Source organism: Coenobita brevimanus, chromosome 58, assembly GCF_032717465.1.
Source record: "Coenobita brevimanus isolate Jiangsu-jjx chromosome 58, ASM3271746v2, whole genome shotgun sequence".
Taxonomy (NCBI): Eukaryota; Metazoa; Arthropoda; class Malacostraca; order Decapoda; family Coenobitidae; genus Coenobita; species Coenobita brevimanus.
In genome coordinates this window covers 31729608-31746593 of record NC_137011.1, presented here as the reverse complement: position 1 = coordinate 31746593, position 16986 = coordinate 31729608, and positions in this window count along the sequence as shown.

Below are 16986 nucleotides of genomic sequence, written 5' to 3'. Positions count from 1 at the left end.
ATGAGGTGTACGTGTAAAGTTTGACCGGGAGAAGAGAGAGAGAGAGAGAGAGAGAGAGAGAGAGAATCACCACCTTAAAAAAATCTGTACAGGGATTATGGAATAGGAGAAGGGAGACTAGGAAATGAGGCTCGATTACAGTATAGGCATGCAGGGAAGGAGGGTGAGGGAATGAAAGGGAGAGAGGCAGGAATGGGCGACCCAGGGAGGGAGGAATAGCGAATGTATGGGGGGAGGACTAGGGGATGTATGGAGGGAGGAATAGGGGATGTAGGGAAGAAGGACTAGCGGATGTAGGGAGGGAGGAATAGGTAATGTATGGGGGGAGGAATAGGGGATGTAGGGAGGGAGGAATAGGGGATATAGGGAAGAAGGACTAGCGGATGTAGGGAGGGAGGAATAGGGGATATAGGGAAGAAGGAATAGGGGATGTAGGGAGGGAGGAATAGGGAATGTAAGGAGGCAAAGAGAGGGTGAAAAAGGGAATGGGAGGGTGAAGGGTGGAAAAGAAAATGAAATGGGTCAAAGAGAGACAAAGGGTAGTACAGAGGGAGGGAGGCAGGAAAGGTGAAAGGGATGCAGAGAGTATGAGAGGGAGCTAGGAAGGGTGAGACAGACTAGTGATGCAAGGTGGGTGAGAGAGAGGAAGGGAAGGTGCGATGATACGGAGAAAACGAATAGATTCCTTACCTATACTGTATCTGTTGACCGTTCGGGCCTCCCGTTCACCCTGCTAGTTCCAATCACTTGTACAAGCACCTCCTCCTCACAGTACATCGCAGAACACTGTAGACCACAGCAAAACATCGAATAACACCGTAAAACATAAGAGATTCATTCCTCCACTCAGCACTTCGGCGTTGGGAGAGTGTTGTTATTTCGGTCTCTCGTCCCTCCTTCTCGTCTCAAGCACTTGTCCATGCACTGTTCCTTCACTACGTCCACACAATACACTGCAGAACAGTGTAACGCATCCCAAAACACCGTAAAACACTGCAAAATATTGTGAAATCAAGAGAATCATTCCAGGCGGCAGCAAGAGGAGTGTGAAGAGGCAAAGGCAAGTCAGGAGAGAACACAGTGGGCGGGGCTTGGTGTGTGACGTCATTGGGGCAGCTTGAAACTGTTTGGTGCTGCTTCTGTTCGTATCTCGGCTTCATTGTCCATTCTTCTCGTCCCTAGTAATTGTCCACAAACTGTTCCTTAAGCCGTTTCATACAGTGCACCGTAAATCATAGTACAGCATCACAGAACAGAGTACAGCACCGAAAATACCGAAAAACACCACACACCCACTAGATTCGCTCCTCCCGCTTAAGGCAACACCGTGGGCGAGGATTCATGTGTGGAGTCAGGGGAAAGCCTAAGTCTCGTATGTTCGAAGTAGGATTCATTACTGATATGTCGTAAGGAAAGTGGTGCTGGCGAGTCTCCTGACCCTATCAGAATACAGGAAAGTTCCACACTCTGTATCTTATGACAACAATCACACAAAAAAGAATCCTTCCCTATGGACTCCATGGTACTGTACCCGCTTGAATACTGCTTATGTTTATGGTTCGTTTACTCGTTAACATGGTAAGCTTCATTTGGGAGGCTTGGAGCCCACTTTATTGGATTCCGTGGTACCTTTACTGATAATACTCATATTAACCCACTCAGTATATTGACGACTACTTAACTTCATTCTTGGCAATACCTGGCGATTTTATTTCTTTTTTTTTGGGGGGGGGGAGATGACTCGCAGTGAAGAGGCTAGCTTGTCTCCATTAATCTCTCCACAACCATGACTATTTCGTTATTCTTTCCACCTTCATGTGACTGTATTCAGCCGCTGGGAGGTTAGTGAAGGAGATAATGATTCTCCTCACCCCAAGGACCTGTTTTCAGTTTTTCTTGTTTCTTTCAGACGATTTTATTAAATTTCAGAGAGACTTTTCACACTGGAGGGGCTAGATAGAGCTTTCATTAATTCCATTTTTCAAATGACTCTTCTGTCCTGAATAAAATTGTCTGGTGACAGTGATTAAAACGAAGAATACGTCAAGGGACTGGAAGGGTTAATGCAGTGGCCAGCATCACTGCCAAGGGTGAAGGTGTTAATGCAGTGGCCAGCATCACTGCCAAGGGTGAAGGTGTTAATGCAGTGGCCAGCATCACTGCCAAGGGTGAAGGCGTTAATGCAGTGGCCAGCATCACTGCCAAGGGTGAAGGTGTTAATGCAGTGGCCAGCATCACTGCCAAGGGTGAAGGTGTTAATGCAATGGCCAGCATCACTGCCAAGGGTGAAGATGTTAATGCAGTGGCCAGCATCATTGCCAAGGGTGAAGGTGTTAATGCAGCGGCCAGCATCGCTGCCAAGGGTGAAGGTGTTAATGCAGTGGCCAGCATCACTGCCAAGGGTGAAGGTGTTAATGCAGTGGCCAGCATCACTGCCAAGGGTGAAGGTGTTAATGCAGTGGCCAGCATCACTGCCAAGGGTGAGTGTGGAAGTGGCAACTGAGGAGTGAACAGTGTCGTTGGTAAAGCAGCCACTGTGGACACGGCCTTGCCTCATTAACCCTATGAATCCTATGACGTAGGTTTCATTCTATTTTTGTTACCACCAGACGATTTTGCACAACTTCGGAAGGACCTCTGGCAGTGAAGATGTTATGAAGACCAAGGCCTAAATATTCTTTAGGCCTTGATGAAGACTATATCTAACCTCACAGTCGGAAAAGTTTCTCATAAACTTAATGAAATGATCTGGAGATGACAAGAATAAAACAAATGCGTCGTCGGAGTGAAGAGATTAAGCCCAACCTTCTACACACCACCACAGTATCAGGCCCTGGCGGTGCTGGAGAGGGACGCCTTCACGTGGTGGCACTGACAAACAGGCAGTAGAGTTGCCTGGTTATACAAACGTCCCTCAAACCCTTTAATATCGATAGCCTGCAAAAGAAGGGTGATGAACTGCGGAATAAAATCACCTACGGCCTGCAGTCCACCGAGTTCACGTTCACATGAAAATCTACAGTTACAAATACTGCTAACATGTGGCCGTGGCGGAGTCCAAACCATGACACAAATGGCATAAAAACACCATTCTATTTTCCTGGGTGGAGATTCACAACGTATGGTAAGCTATCGAATTTTTAGAGATATGGTAACACTGTGCACCTCATGCAAAAGAAAATCTTAATTACATAAGGGAATTAGTCCTAAGTTTGTTTATGATTATCCTTACTGGACACTTGACTCACACCGAAGCACAGGAAAATATGTTTAAGAACGTTGCTGAGTTTACGTTTTGAATATGATTGCGTGTTTACTTTTGTCTTCATTCACACACCTACCATACAGTCCACCCCCCTCCACCATCCTATACCCCTCCCTTCCACCACCCTGCCCTTCCTACACCCCTCCCTCCAACCACCCTGCCAATCCACACCATACCTTTCAACCACCCTGCCTTTCCACCCACCCTACCCTTCTACCCACCCTACCCTTCCATCATCCAGTTCATCCACCACCCTGCCCTTCCACCACCCTACCCTTCCACCACCCTGCCCTTCCACCACCCTGTCCTCCCACCACCCTGCCCTTCCACCACCCTGCCCTTCCACCACCCTGTCCTCCCACCACCCTGCACTTCCACCGCGCTGTCCTCCCACCACCCTGCCCTTCCACCACCCTGCCCTTACACCGTCCTGCCCTTCCACCACCATCCCCTTCCACCACCCTGCCCTTACACCACACAGCCTTACCATCACCCTGCCCTTCCACCACGCTGTCCTCCCACCACCCTGCCCTTCCACCACCCTGCACTTACACCATCCTGCCCTTCCACCACCCTCCCCTTCCACCACCCAGTTCTTACACCACCCAGCCCTTCCACCACCCTGCCCTTCCATCATCCAGTTCATCCACCACCCTGCCCTTCCACCACCCTACCCTTCCACCACCCTGCCCTTCCACCACCCTGTCCTCCCACCACCCTGCCCTTCCACCACCCTGCCCTTCCACCACCCTGTCCCCCCACCACCCTGCCCTTCCACCGCGCTGTCCTCCCACCACCCTGCCCTTCCACCACCCTGCCCTTACACCGTCCTGCCCTTCCACCACCATCCCCTTCCACCACCCTGCCCTTACACCACCCAGCCTTACCATCACCCTGCCCTTCCACCACCCTGTCCTCCCACCACCCTGCCCTTCCACCACCCTGCCCTTACACCATCCTCCCCTTCCACCACCCTCCACTTCCACCACCCAGTTCTTACACCACCCAGCCCTTCCACCACCCTGCCGTTCCACCACCTTCCTCCTTCATTCCTTCCCATCCCGACCCTCCTTTCCCTTATCCCCCCTTCCCCTACTACCATATTCCCTATTACACAGCGTGACAGTGGACCAATCAGAGGACACAGGGTTAGTCTCACCACATTAATTGGCTGCTTACCAGAGAAACACGGCCCTGCAGCGACATTATACGGCGAGGAGGGGTGGGCAGGAAGTTATATAAATCCTATAATGATGCTATATTGTGTCAGTTCTAATGGAATGATTAAACTTACCCGCATCACTATTACCACGTCCTTGTAATTTTACTCAAGCCACCACAAGACGACTTTATCCATGATGGGAAATAAGTAATGAATGCTGTTGTCTAACCCCTCCAGTCGTAAACACTCAAGGCGGAATACACCAGTCTGGAGACAGGATGTGTATAATATAATCTAAGACATCCTCACAATGAAGAGATTGTCATAGAATACAATATTTATTATATATAGTGCTGTAATTAGTAAAATCATGTACTTAGCAGAAAGTACTTCCTCTGCCTTCTAAAGGTTTTCCTGAGTATAAGGTATTGTCTGGCAGTTGCCAGAAAAAAGAAAAATTGCTCTAAATGGTTTAAACTAAGAAATTTTCACACACACACACACACACACACACACACACACACACACACACACACACAGGACGGAAACAAAAAACACCCAGTTCTAATTACAACTACAGCAATTACGGTTAATGACAGAAACCGTCATAATAACATCGTCGGTCTTTGGTTAGTGTTATTATTCCCTGCAGCCATTAATAACAGCCGTGATACAGACGGAGTTATTGGTGCTGACTACACACCCTGCACCAATTACTACCTCAGGCCCACCAAGAAGTACAAGGTTATATATACACTTATGACTGGGTAACATAAAAATGTAGATTAATATATCCACCCATCTGTCCATCCATCCATTCATTCCTCAGTTCTTCTATCTATCTATCTACAGTCAGACGTCTTAATCCCGTGGGGAGTGGCCACGAATGAATCTCCTTCATGTCACCTTGTCCTCCGCTATCAGGCAGTACTCTCTCCAACTCACACATCCCGTACTCATACACCTCTCCACCCCATCCCTCTGTCTATTTCCATAAAATCCAGCTGCACACGTGTGAGAGAAGACAGAAGAGAGGAAGGTACTCCTATCTCCACAAAACCCTTGGTTATAATAACTTGCAAGAAAATGGAAAAAATCATGAATGCAGGGAAAAAATTGACAATTTTAATGATAACCCCTTCAGCCTGAGGACGTCGTTCCTGTTTCATTCTTGATATTGCCACACGATGTTATTCAGCTTAGGAGAGACTATCGCAATGGATGGGTTAGGTACGGCCTTCATTAACCCTTTCTTCTGCTGAAGGTAAATACAATCGTCTATCTATGCATCTATTGCCAGACGCCGTAATTCCTAAAGGGGTGGCCGTTTGTCTTTGATTTAGTTGTTTTACGGGGAGGGGCACTAACCCTCTGCCAACCCACTTGTTGACACGTAGAGAGCAAGTATACTGTAGGTTGGTTATAGGGTTACCACCCAGCGCTGTAAATGGTTTCCTGGCTTACAGGAAACCATTAGGCTTGTCACTCAATGTAAAGCCACCTGAAAAGGAAAGAAGAAGAATATTAAGTGACACGCAAGATGGGAGAAATAGGAAGAGAGGAGGGGACACAGAAAAAGAATCATAAAGGTGAAGGAAGAAGTAGGCAGCACTACATTAAGTGAGTGGATGATGATTGCCACCACCTACCACCAAAATACAATCGTCTGTGGTGAACTGATTAAACTGAATAAATACATAATTGTAGTGAAGAGATTAAGGAAGAACAGGAAACAGAAGAAGGAAAAAAGGGACGCAAAGAATGGAGGAAGAGACAAAGAAGTGAGAGAAGGAGAAAAAGAGAAAGGGATCCGAGAAATGAGGGAAGGAAGGAAGGAAAGAAGGAAGCAGCGAAGAAGGTAGGAAGAGAGAGGATGGAGAGAGAAGAAGAAGGAAGTAGTGAGAGAAGGAAAAATGAGGGAGTAGGGAGACTAAAGAGAGAAAGTAAGGGAAGTAGGGAAAGAAGGTGGGGAGGAGGAAAGTAGACAGGGAAACAGGAGAGGATGGAGAAGAAAGGGAGGTAAAAAGGAAAACAGACGAAGAGAAAAGGGGAGGAAGGACGGAAGAAGGTAGGGAGATGGGAGGGTGGCAGGGACGGAGGGGATGAGAAAGAGGAAAGGACGTAAGGGAGTAAAGAAGCTGGTCCTCTAGGGAAATACACTCAAATTTGCTCTAGCCTGTATTCCCCCTTTTATTCTCCCTTAACTCCGCCCTTACCCCCCCCCCAACTTCCTCCTAACTTTCCTCACTTTCTTACCTTCCCTACCCCTCTTACCTTCCCCTCACACCCTAATCTTCCCTGTTAGTTTCTCTTCCCATACGTTCTTTCCATTCCTCCACTTTTCCATTCATCCTTACACTACCATCTCCCTCTTCCCGCTAACTTTCCTCTACTCGCTTTCTCTTTTTCGCCTACATCTATTTCCCTTTTCACTTTTTCTCCTCCCAACTTTCTCTCCGGTCTGTTTGCCTCTTATCTTCCCTCGCTTCTCCCTTTCTCCCTCACCTCTTCCAACTACGCTCAACCAATCTCCTCATCGTACCTCTTCTTTTCCTATTCCCCATTATCTCTCTTACCTTTCCTACGTCTCTTCAGGTTGTTCACGTCTATTTAGACTCTGTTAGGTCACTTTAGGTTTGTTCAGGGCCATTCAGGTACAGTTAAAACCAGGTAGATCATTTAGGTCAGCTCAGGGCAATACAGGTCAGGGGCGTACCTAGAGATTTGGGGGCCCGGGGGGCTAGGTTGTTTGTGGGGCCTCCCTCCAGGAGGGGGGCCCCGCAAAGAACCTAGCCTCCCTAATTCTCAAAATTTATCTAATATCTCAGCCGGGACTGTCGGGATGATAAATATAAATACTCGTATTTTTAAATATTAATAAAAAAAAAAAAGCTTATAAATTTTTAAGGCTTTGGGGGCCCCCCCTCAACTGGGGGCCCGGGGGGACAGTTTCAAACAGCCCCCCCGCCCCCCCCTCAGGTACGCCACCTATACAGGTCTTTATATTCTGCTAATGCTCAGTCAGGTTAGTTCCGGGTCATTCTGGTCCAGTTACGTCGTTTACGCCCTTCACAGCCAACATGGCCTGGTCAGAGCCATTACGGTCCAGTCACAGCCAGTCAGGTCAGCTTTGATCCAGTCTGCTCATTCCAGTTCGTTTCAGCCCGGCGGTGGCAGAATCGGTAGAGAGACGGCCTGCAGTCCTAATGGACCCAGGTTCGAATTCCGGCTGGGGCAGGGAACAGTTTAAGGATTTGAATTTCTTAAAAAAACAGACTTTTCTGATCTTCTAGATGACCCGCCGACATGTCATAAAAGTACCCCCGCTAATACCAGTACACCAGTCCTGTATGAGACAGCCCTAGCATGAATTCAACATGGATGGTGGGTGTTAGCGCCGAAATGGTGACATGTGGAGATGTAAGAGGACTACTGGGCCCGAAGGAGGACTACTGGGACTTAAAGCCTTTGCCCAGTGTCGGACACTTTAAAAAAAAAAAAAAAAAAAAAAAATCAACTGGTGACACTTTCAGACAATACACATCCTTTCAGGCCACTGCAGGTCCATCAGGTACATTTAAGCTAATATAAAATTGATTCAGATCGTGTTTACAGTGTGTGTGTGTGTGTGTGTGTGTGTGTGTGTGTGTGTGTCAAAAATCGGCTCAACTGGTGCAATGGTTTTGAGATGACATTTCGGGTCTTTTAGGGCTGAATGAGGAGAGCAGAAATGGATGGGCTGGGTGGAGAGGTGTGGGTGGGATGGGCTGGGTGGGGAGGTGTGGGTGGGATGGGCTGGGTGGAGAGGTGTGGGTGGGATGGGCTGGGTGGAGGGGTGTGGGTGGGATGGGCTGGGTGGAGGGGTGTGGGTAGGATGGGCTGGGTGGAGGGGTGTGGGTGGGATGGGCTGGGTGGAGGGGTGTGGGTAGGATGGGCTGGGTGGAGGGGTGTGGGTAGGATGGGCTGGGTGGAGGGGTGTGGGTGGGATGGGCTGGGTTGGTGGTGGTGGGGGGTGGGCCATGCCAGGGGATTTATGTGCTGTGAAGGTGAGTGTTGCAGGTAAGTTGTAGGTCAACAGAGGGCCAGATAAAAATGGGTAAAGTTCAACACAAATGGGTAGGTTTGGTGGGCGAGACGTTTCAAGATGGTAGTGAGTAGCAGGTCACGATAAAGTAAGATTATCCAGTATATATGAGCGTCACACGTCGCCTGGTAGTCGAGGCAGCCATTAAAATGGAGTTCATCATATCAAAGCAGAAATGAGTGGGGTGAAGGGAGAGTGCTGGGAGGGGGGAGAAATGGGTTGGAAGGGTGACATGTGAGGGAAAGTATATGCTGTGGAGACATGTGTAGTACCCAGACGGTGACATGTGGAGGTGTGTTATATTTAGAACTGCTGGGCCTCAGGGAACGGGATGTTAAGCCTATGTTCAGAATCGGACGCATTAAAAAAAAAAACACACACACAGTTGATGGAGGAAACATGGGTTAGGGGGCGGAAAGAAATGGGTGGAGTGGATGGGATGGATAAGCAGATGGTGGAACAGAGCAGCACGAGTACACCCTGTGATGACGGACATTGTGTTCCACAGATGTTGAGAACAAATTTCTCTTAACAGATTAGCAACACAGGGACAGAAAAGTGATGGTGTGGGTGGAGAGAAATGGGCGCGGCGAGCAGGGATGGAGGAGGGTGGTGGGGTAGGCGGGGCTATTACTCTTTGAAAATGGACGTTGTAAGTAGGCCAGTTTGTACACGACGATGACTAACGCAAACTTTCCCCAACAATAAAACACACACACACACACACACACACACACACACACACACACACACACACACACACACACAAGGAAAAGAAGAGGAAGCACATGCTGCTTTCCTATACCGGGCGTCTCACGCAGCAGGTAAAACAATAGAAAGCTTAATACAAATCCAAAACAATGAAAAGTTTCCATTGCATTACAGAACCTGTGTCCACTCACCTCTTTCAGCCACTGTTTCATTTCGGCCTACAATACATTCTCTCTCTGCCATTACCCTTACCCCACACTTTCTGCCACCACCCTCTTCCTCCGCCTCTCTTCTCTTCCTCAACTTTTCCTCTTCCCCTCAAACCTCCCCCTTCTTCCTATTCCATTTCTCCTTCACCTTTTCATCATTTTGCTTTATCCTTCCCCTACTCCCTCCATCCTCTCTCTTCCTTCCTTCACCCTTCCCTCCTACATCCCTCCCCTCTTCCTCCCTACACTTTCCATCTCCCTTCCTCTATTTCCCATTTCTCCCACTTCCATTTTTTTCCCATTCCACAGTTTCTTCCTCAAAAAATGAGACAGACAGACAGACAGACAGACAGACAAACAGACAGGCAGACAGACAAGCAAACAGACAGATAGATAGATACGTAGATAAAAAGCTAGAGAGAGAGAGAGAGAGAGAGAGAGAGAGAGAGAGAGAGTAGGGGAAAGGAAAAGAAAAAAATCAGTCCCAATCAATAACGATGATAAAATTCCTCCCGAATTACGATTCCCCCCCCAAAAAAAAAAAAAAAAAAAATTGCAGCCAGAGTTCTTTCCGGGCCACAACGGAAAAGGTCTTTGTGAGGAAGTTTTTAGCTGTCTGAGTATGGTAATTAGCTTAATGTAACCTGGGATTTAGTTTTTAAGATGGGGAGGGTTGGTGGTGGGATGGGGAGGGGAGGGGTGTATGGGATTTGGGGTAGGGGGAAGGGGTTTGGGAGTGGGAGGCGAAGGGTATGGGATTTGGGATAGAGGGAGGGAGTGGAAAGACTCGGAAGGTGGGCAGAGTAAGAGGAGGGACGAGGAGGCACAGAGGGTTGAGGAAAGAGGAAGATGGGGGGTAACGCAGGAAGTGATTGGTTAGGGGGAGGATTATTTGGGAACTGAGAGAGAGAGAGAGAGAGAGAGAGAGAGAGAGAGAGAGAGAGAGAGAGAGAGAGAGAGAGAGAGAGTTCTCTCTGATGTTCTTTAGGAGTGAGTTATATATTCTGTCACTTCTAGCTGTTTATCTATCTATCTCATTCTGTCTATGCAATTATCTATTTATCTGTCTGTGTGTCTATATGCTATAGTTATTCATTTGTGTACGCACGAATACGCTCACCTGCTTATGTATGGCTCTACAATATCATACTTGCGTCTAACACATCATTAACTTCTCAATCAGTCAAGGTATCTATCTATCAACAGGTCGGTCTTGGTTTGCTCTTATATCTACCATCCTACATGTAGTATTTATTCAGGTAACCTCTCTCTCTCTCTCTCTCTCTCTCTCTCTCTCTCTCTCTCTCTCTCTCTCCTGTTATTCTTTAGTTACAATCCGTCTTTCTTCCACTGCTTCTGTTTTCTGTGTACCCAGTTCCAATCTTCTGTTCTACTCCAGTGTTCTTTGTGGCTGGCACGGCAGCCTTATTATAAAAACAATATTTCAAACTGACTTTCTAATTTTGTAGTCCCTTGTCTCCTTCATCCCGTTTCATATTTTGTATTCCTTTATATGCTGGGTGACTTCCATTTTAAGATTTAGCCTTTCTTTCTATGTTATCTCTCTTTAGTTATTACATTTTTTTTTTCCTAGACTTACACTTATAAAAATTATTTTCCTACTGTTTTCTCTTTTTTCCGTAAGAACCCCCCCCCCACTCTCTCTCTCTCTCTCTCTCTCTCTCTCCTTCAAAACTTTATTCTGTATTAGCGTTTGCATAAGAAGTTTCAATGTTGCTCGCCTGTAGTGATACATTATGCATATTACGCCTTGACATTCTCTTGTATGGTATTTATATTATTTAAATCTCAACACAGTGTGCGTCATTTAATTACCGGACGACACTAACCCTCTCATGGTCGACATAATTCCACTGTTTTATTCCAATACAGCCAGAACATTTATACTCCAGTGATAGTAAGTCGTGGGATCCTTAGGGTGTCAATACTCGTGTCTTTACCGTTTCATGGTGAGTTCCGTTCTTTTATTTTATTACACATTATGCAAGACAATTTCATTTGTCTGAATGAGTCATAGGAGCCAGTGAGGTTTAACCCATTCATGATGGGAACAACTCTAACAGTCTATTACAACTAAAGCCAGACGATGCTTATAAAGGTGTGAGTAAATTTAGAAGCCTGAGTGTTAATAATGGTAAAATTACCCATGTCACAGCCCATCCATCTATCCATCATCCAAACTTAGATCACCCCATAAGGAGAATAGGAACCCGGGGCTAGGCAAGTTGGTCCTGACATTTAAAATGAGTGACCAGTCTCACTCATCCCTGAGTGGCATTACGTGAGCAATAAACCCCCAACCATCCCTTGGATATAAACCTACAGTACACAGGCTGAATCCGACTGGGACACCTTAATTACCCACTAAACCACTAGGTGCCATAATTTGGTTATATGGTTACCACCCAGCGTAGTAAATGGTTTCCTGGTGTACAAGAAACCATTTGGATTGTCACTCAGTGTAGAGTCACCCATAGGCAGAAGGAAGAGGAAAGAATGAAGGAAAGAAAGACAGAAGAGGGAGGGCGAAGGAAGAGGAAAGAATGAAGGAAAGAAAGACAGAAGAGGGAGTGCAAAGTTACCCGTAGGCAGAAAGAGGAAAGAAAGAAGAAAAGAAAGACAGAATTGGAAGGATTGAAGAGAGGAAAGGGCAGACTCCCAAAGCAGCACCACACCCAGTAAGTGGATGGTGGGCGCCCCCACCTACCACATCCGTGTCATAATAAATACTATACTGTATATACTATATCAGTATTCTACTCCAGCTGACACCACACGATTTTACTCAGTTAACAGGTAGCCACAGCAGCCTGTGTGGTAATACAGACACAGGGTGCACCAATAACCTCCTATACCATATTAAGGTGTAATGGACAAAACAAATCGGTAAGGATGAGGTGCTAGGATGCCTTATAAGCCAAGAAGAACGCGCCTAAAAGAGCAAAAATCAATACAGCACGAAAGAGGAAGGGAGGAGGGGAGGGGAGGGAATGGGTAGGAGTAAGGGAACAAGAAGGGAGGGAAGAGGAAGAAGGGGGGAAAGGCCGCCTAGTATGGTAATAAAGTAAAGGACTTTACCACAGGGAAGGGAGGGATGGAGGGAGGGAGGAAGAAGAGATGTGGGGAAAGAAAAACAAGGAGAATGAAAAGGACGGAAAGCAGGAGAAAAAATGAGTGATGGAGGGGAGGAAACGGAAAGAAGACAAACAATACGGAAGAAAATGAAAACGAAGTAGAAAAAATTACGATGAGTGGAGGCAAGAATAATGAAAAGAAGGAAATCGAGGAACTGGGGCGAAGGAAAAAAGGAGAGAGAAAAATATGGAGCACGACAAGAAAAAAGACGGATGGATGGAATCATGGAGGATGAAGAAACAAAAGAGAAGACAAGAATAAGGAAAAAGAAGGGAAAACTGGGGAGAACGAATGAACGACGAAAGGGGGATGGGTGGAAGACGACGAGAGAGAGAGAGAGAGAGATTAATGTATTAATTTCAGCTAAACCCAAATGATGTTATTCAGCTGAGAATGAGCTATAACACTTTCAAAGCGTTAATAAAGGATTACTTAAGAATACTATAATAATTTTACTCTTACCTGACCTAAAATTACCTTCCCTTTGCAGAGCCGTAGTGTTGCAAAAGGACGAACATCTGTGGCAAGTGAAGTTGAAAACAATATGGGTAAAGCATACAACAACAGATGTACTGGCCCTTTCCTGACCTTTGTTGTGGAGGAAATTGTGGGTCACATCTAATGTTGATTTTCTGGGATGTTTACGAAAATAATTCACATGGCAGACTTACAAAAAAAAAAACAAAATAAAATCCCACCACGAGAAACTTCCTAACAGAATGCCGAAAATGGGAAGCTTACAAAAAGAATGTCGAACATGGGAAGCTTACAATGAGTATGCCCAACATGGGAAGCTTACAAAAAGTATGGCCAACATGACAAACATCAAGAATGCCCATCACGAAAAAATTAATAAAAGAATCACCAACACGGCAAACTTACGAAAGAGATCCCCAACATAACAGACTTACGAAAAGAGTTCCCAACAGGGCAAACTTCATCAGTAAGGTTAAGTACTCATGTAGGACTCCACGGTAACAGTCCTAATAAAACTCATGCTAATGGTTCTTGTGTTCGCCAACATTACGCCCAAGGTGACTGTGGAAAAAGAAGCAGAGGAGTCAAACGGCCGTAGTCTTAAACTGCGGGAAAGCGTTCACCATGCCCTATCCGCATCTTTTGGTAGTCTTTAAGCACGGAGGGGAGAGTGCTCCCCGGTGAACGGGAGAGGATTACCACAGCGTAGTACTGGAATCCGCGGGGGGTCTCGTAGCACCCCTTCCCATGCCTCTTCGTCATATTATAGCAGCCTTGTGCAAAGAAAACGATGTAGAATTTGTAGGACTCTATGGTGTGTGTGTGATGGGAATTTTAATTTAATGACAAAAACATCGTGTAAAAAAAAAAATAAGTATTTAATATTTTTATCATTTTAAAAGACTTCACCACTTCTCCGGGGATGGTTAATTTCCGACGAGACGAAAACAAAGATGAGATACTGTATCCAGTTCCATTTTATTTCTCAATATTTCTACCAAGCTGTTTATCAGATATGGTGCATGATACTTTTATAATTAGTCTGATTAGTACGTGAAATAATTCCTACTACCTAAACAGACGACTAGTGCACAGACACTTGGTTTGAATTACAAAGTCTCATGTTTGCGTTCGGTTAGCTTTTAGAAGTCTGTAGTATTGTGTTTTGGTTTGGCAATATATTTTTCTGGTGTATTTTGGTGTGATCAGAACGAATTTGGCTTTTATTTTCGGTGTTATGATTGGTTTTCAAATTAACCCCCCCACCCCGTGTCTTGGGGGGTGGGATTTCGGGGTTCTGGGTGAGAAGAATGGCAAAAACAAGCATTTGAGACAGAAATATAGTCAAAATCGGTATGACCAGCCAATGCGTATTCGTGGGGTTATTACTGACCGCATGAACTCCTTTGAAGCTATGTCTGACACCGAATTTTTCCTGCGGCACAGGATCTCCAAATCCTGTATACATACTCCTATACAGAGTATTTAAGTACAAATGCCAGTCTTTAATAAGTGAAGAGGTAAGACTTGCAAACATTAATAGATTATATTGTGTGTGAGTCTTAGAAACTGTCATATGTATTGTTTTTATTTTAAGATTTTGAATTCTAAAATTAATCAGTGTTACCAACTCTCTGCCGCGCCTACCCACACGAAGGGGTGCGCTCTCCCGCTTTCAAGATTACCACTTACGTTGAAGGTGTGAGCTTCTACCTTGAGTGGGGTGCGGGAAGGGTAACCCCTGCCCTCAGTTTCAAGACTACGGGCGAAAGTCTCATTAGCTACCACCTTAACAATAAATAAATAAATAAATAAATGCAAAAGTTACTCTGAAAGCAATCCTAATTACAGTGTGTATTACATGAGTCCAGGACAGCATAGGATGGTAAAAGGAAAGGCATGGGGAAGGGAAAAAAAGGAAGAAGGGAAGAAGTGAGTGGAGAAAAGGAGAATAAACAAACAGATGAGAAAAATATAAACAAGATGGATGAAGTATAAAAGACTATAAATCACGAATGATGGAGGAGAACAAGAGAGAAATGAAGAAAAAGCTATTAGCATTCTCAGGCTCATATATTCAATATTAGCTTGCCAAAATCGTCTGACATTAGCTGGAACAAAGAAAGAGGTGAAACTCAGGAGAGGAGAAAGGGAGAGGAGGGAATGGAAGCTACAGCGTGGAGAGGAAAGAGGAGAAACGAGGAAAAAAAAGGGGACAAGAGGAAAAGGAAGGTGAAGAAAGGACGGTAGAAAGGGGGAGGGAGAATAAGAGAGAAAAATTAAATTCACAACTAATGAAATATGCAAGCAAGGAGGGCGGAGGAGGGAGATATTTTTTCCCTGAACCTCAGGGGGCAAGGAGAAAAACGTAAAAAAAAAAAAAAAAAAAAGGAAATACGTGTAAAAAATATGAAAAAGTAATAGCGAGGGAGAATAGAGTTCTCAAGGATTTATCTTTTTTGTGTTCCAATTTTATTCTAGTTACTTTATTAACCGAGCAAGATGCAAAGAATAACAAAGTGTGTTAATGTTGGTATTACTGACCCCTTCTTGTCGGGACAGCTCTAGTATTACATGTCAGCTAATGCCAGACGATTTCATTCAGCTGGGTTATTAAAAAAACAAAAAAATGTATCGTGCCACTGGAGTTCTACGGTTACGGAAGTGAAACACTGAGCCATTACGCTGGTACTCCAGCGTGCTTACTCTCAAGTGTGACGTATACTGTATATATAGTATCTAACAAATACCAGCCATAATACTGACACCGCCATCACAGGGTGCACCATACACCACAACGCTTCGTACACGTTTATGAACGCTGCAAAATGTTACAGGATTTAAGTAGCGCCATACTTTTACCTATTTATCTATTATTATTATTATTATTATTATTATTTTTACTACAACTATTACCACCACCACTATTTATTCCTTCAATGTGGCTGTACCGGTGTTAACACTCCGGTACCCACGACTTACTCATGCCTAAATAACATCATCTGGTTTAAATTAAACTACAATATTACATTTGTCTCATTAGAATGGGTTAATGGTGGCAGTATAAACACTCTCAGGCTCCTATACTCACTCTTAGGTAAATATTATACATAGTTCACTCAACGATTTTCGACATTTTGCAGCTTACTTCCATAGCAGAATGGCAGAATAAGACAGTACCACAACTCTATGTCTCATTCATGACACTTTTTCGTGGCTAATACCATATTATAGCGTTAAGCTCTTGCTATGGCACAGCACTCATGATGGAAAGTGGCACTACATTGTTAATCCAAATGATTTCTGGTTAACCTAGCACTCAGATTCGTAGGCCTACCACTTCTCCACCACCACACCCCACCCAAAGAAGGCAGTGATATGCGTTGTATTATTTAGTGTGATGTCTTTGATTATCATGAATGGGTAAAAGCTGTTTTTGAAAGAGGTGATTATGCTCGAAAATCTCTCTCTCTCTCTCTCTCTCTCTCTCTCTCTCTCTCTCTCTCTCTCTCTCTCTCTCTCTCTCTCTCTCTCTGCTGTGTGTGTGTGGGGGGGGGGGTAGCCTGAGTGAGATAGATGCCTGTTGTTCAGGTGAAATAAATCGCCACTGTACTGTACGAGTATAAGGGTTAATTGTTGCTAACGTCACTGGGTCATCACACGCCCATAGTAACAACCGTGGAGTTTAAGTCTAAGTTACTGTCCATTTACTGAATACTGTACCGTACAATGGACTTCACTTATAAGTACTACAGGGTCTGGTGTGTTGGGGTGTTATGTGGCATCAGTGTATTTGCTTATGTCTCATATCTAGTGTAGTCTGACCACTATAACGGGATTATTCCAACACAGTGAACTGAGATGTAATGAAATACACAAATGTCACATAACACCTACAACACACCAAACCTTGTAGTAATTA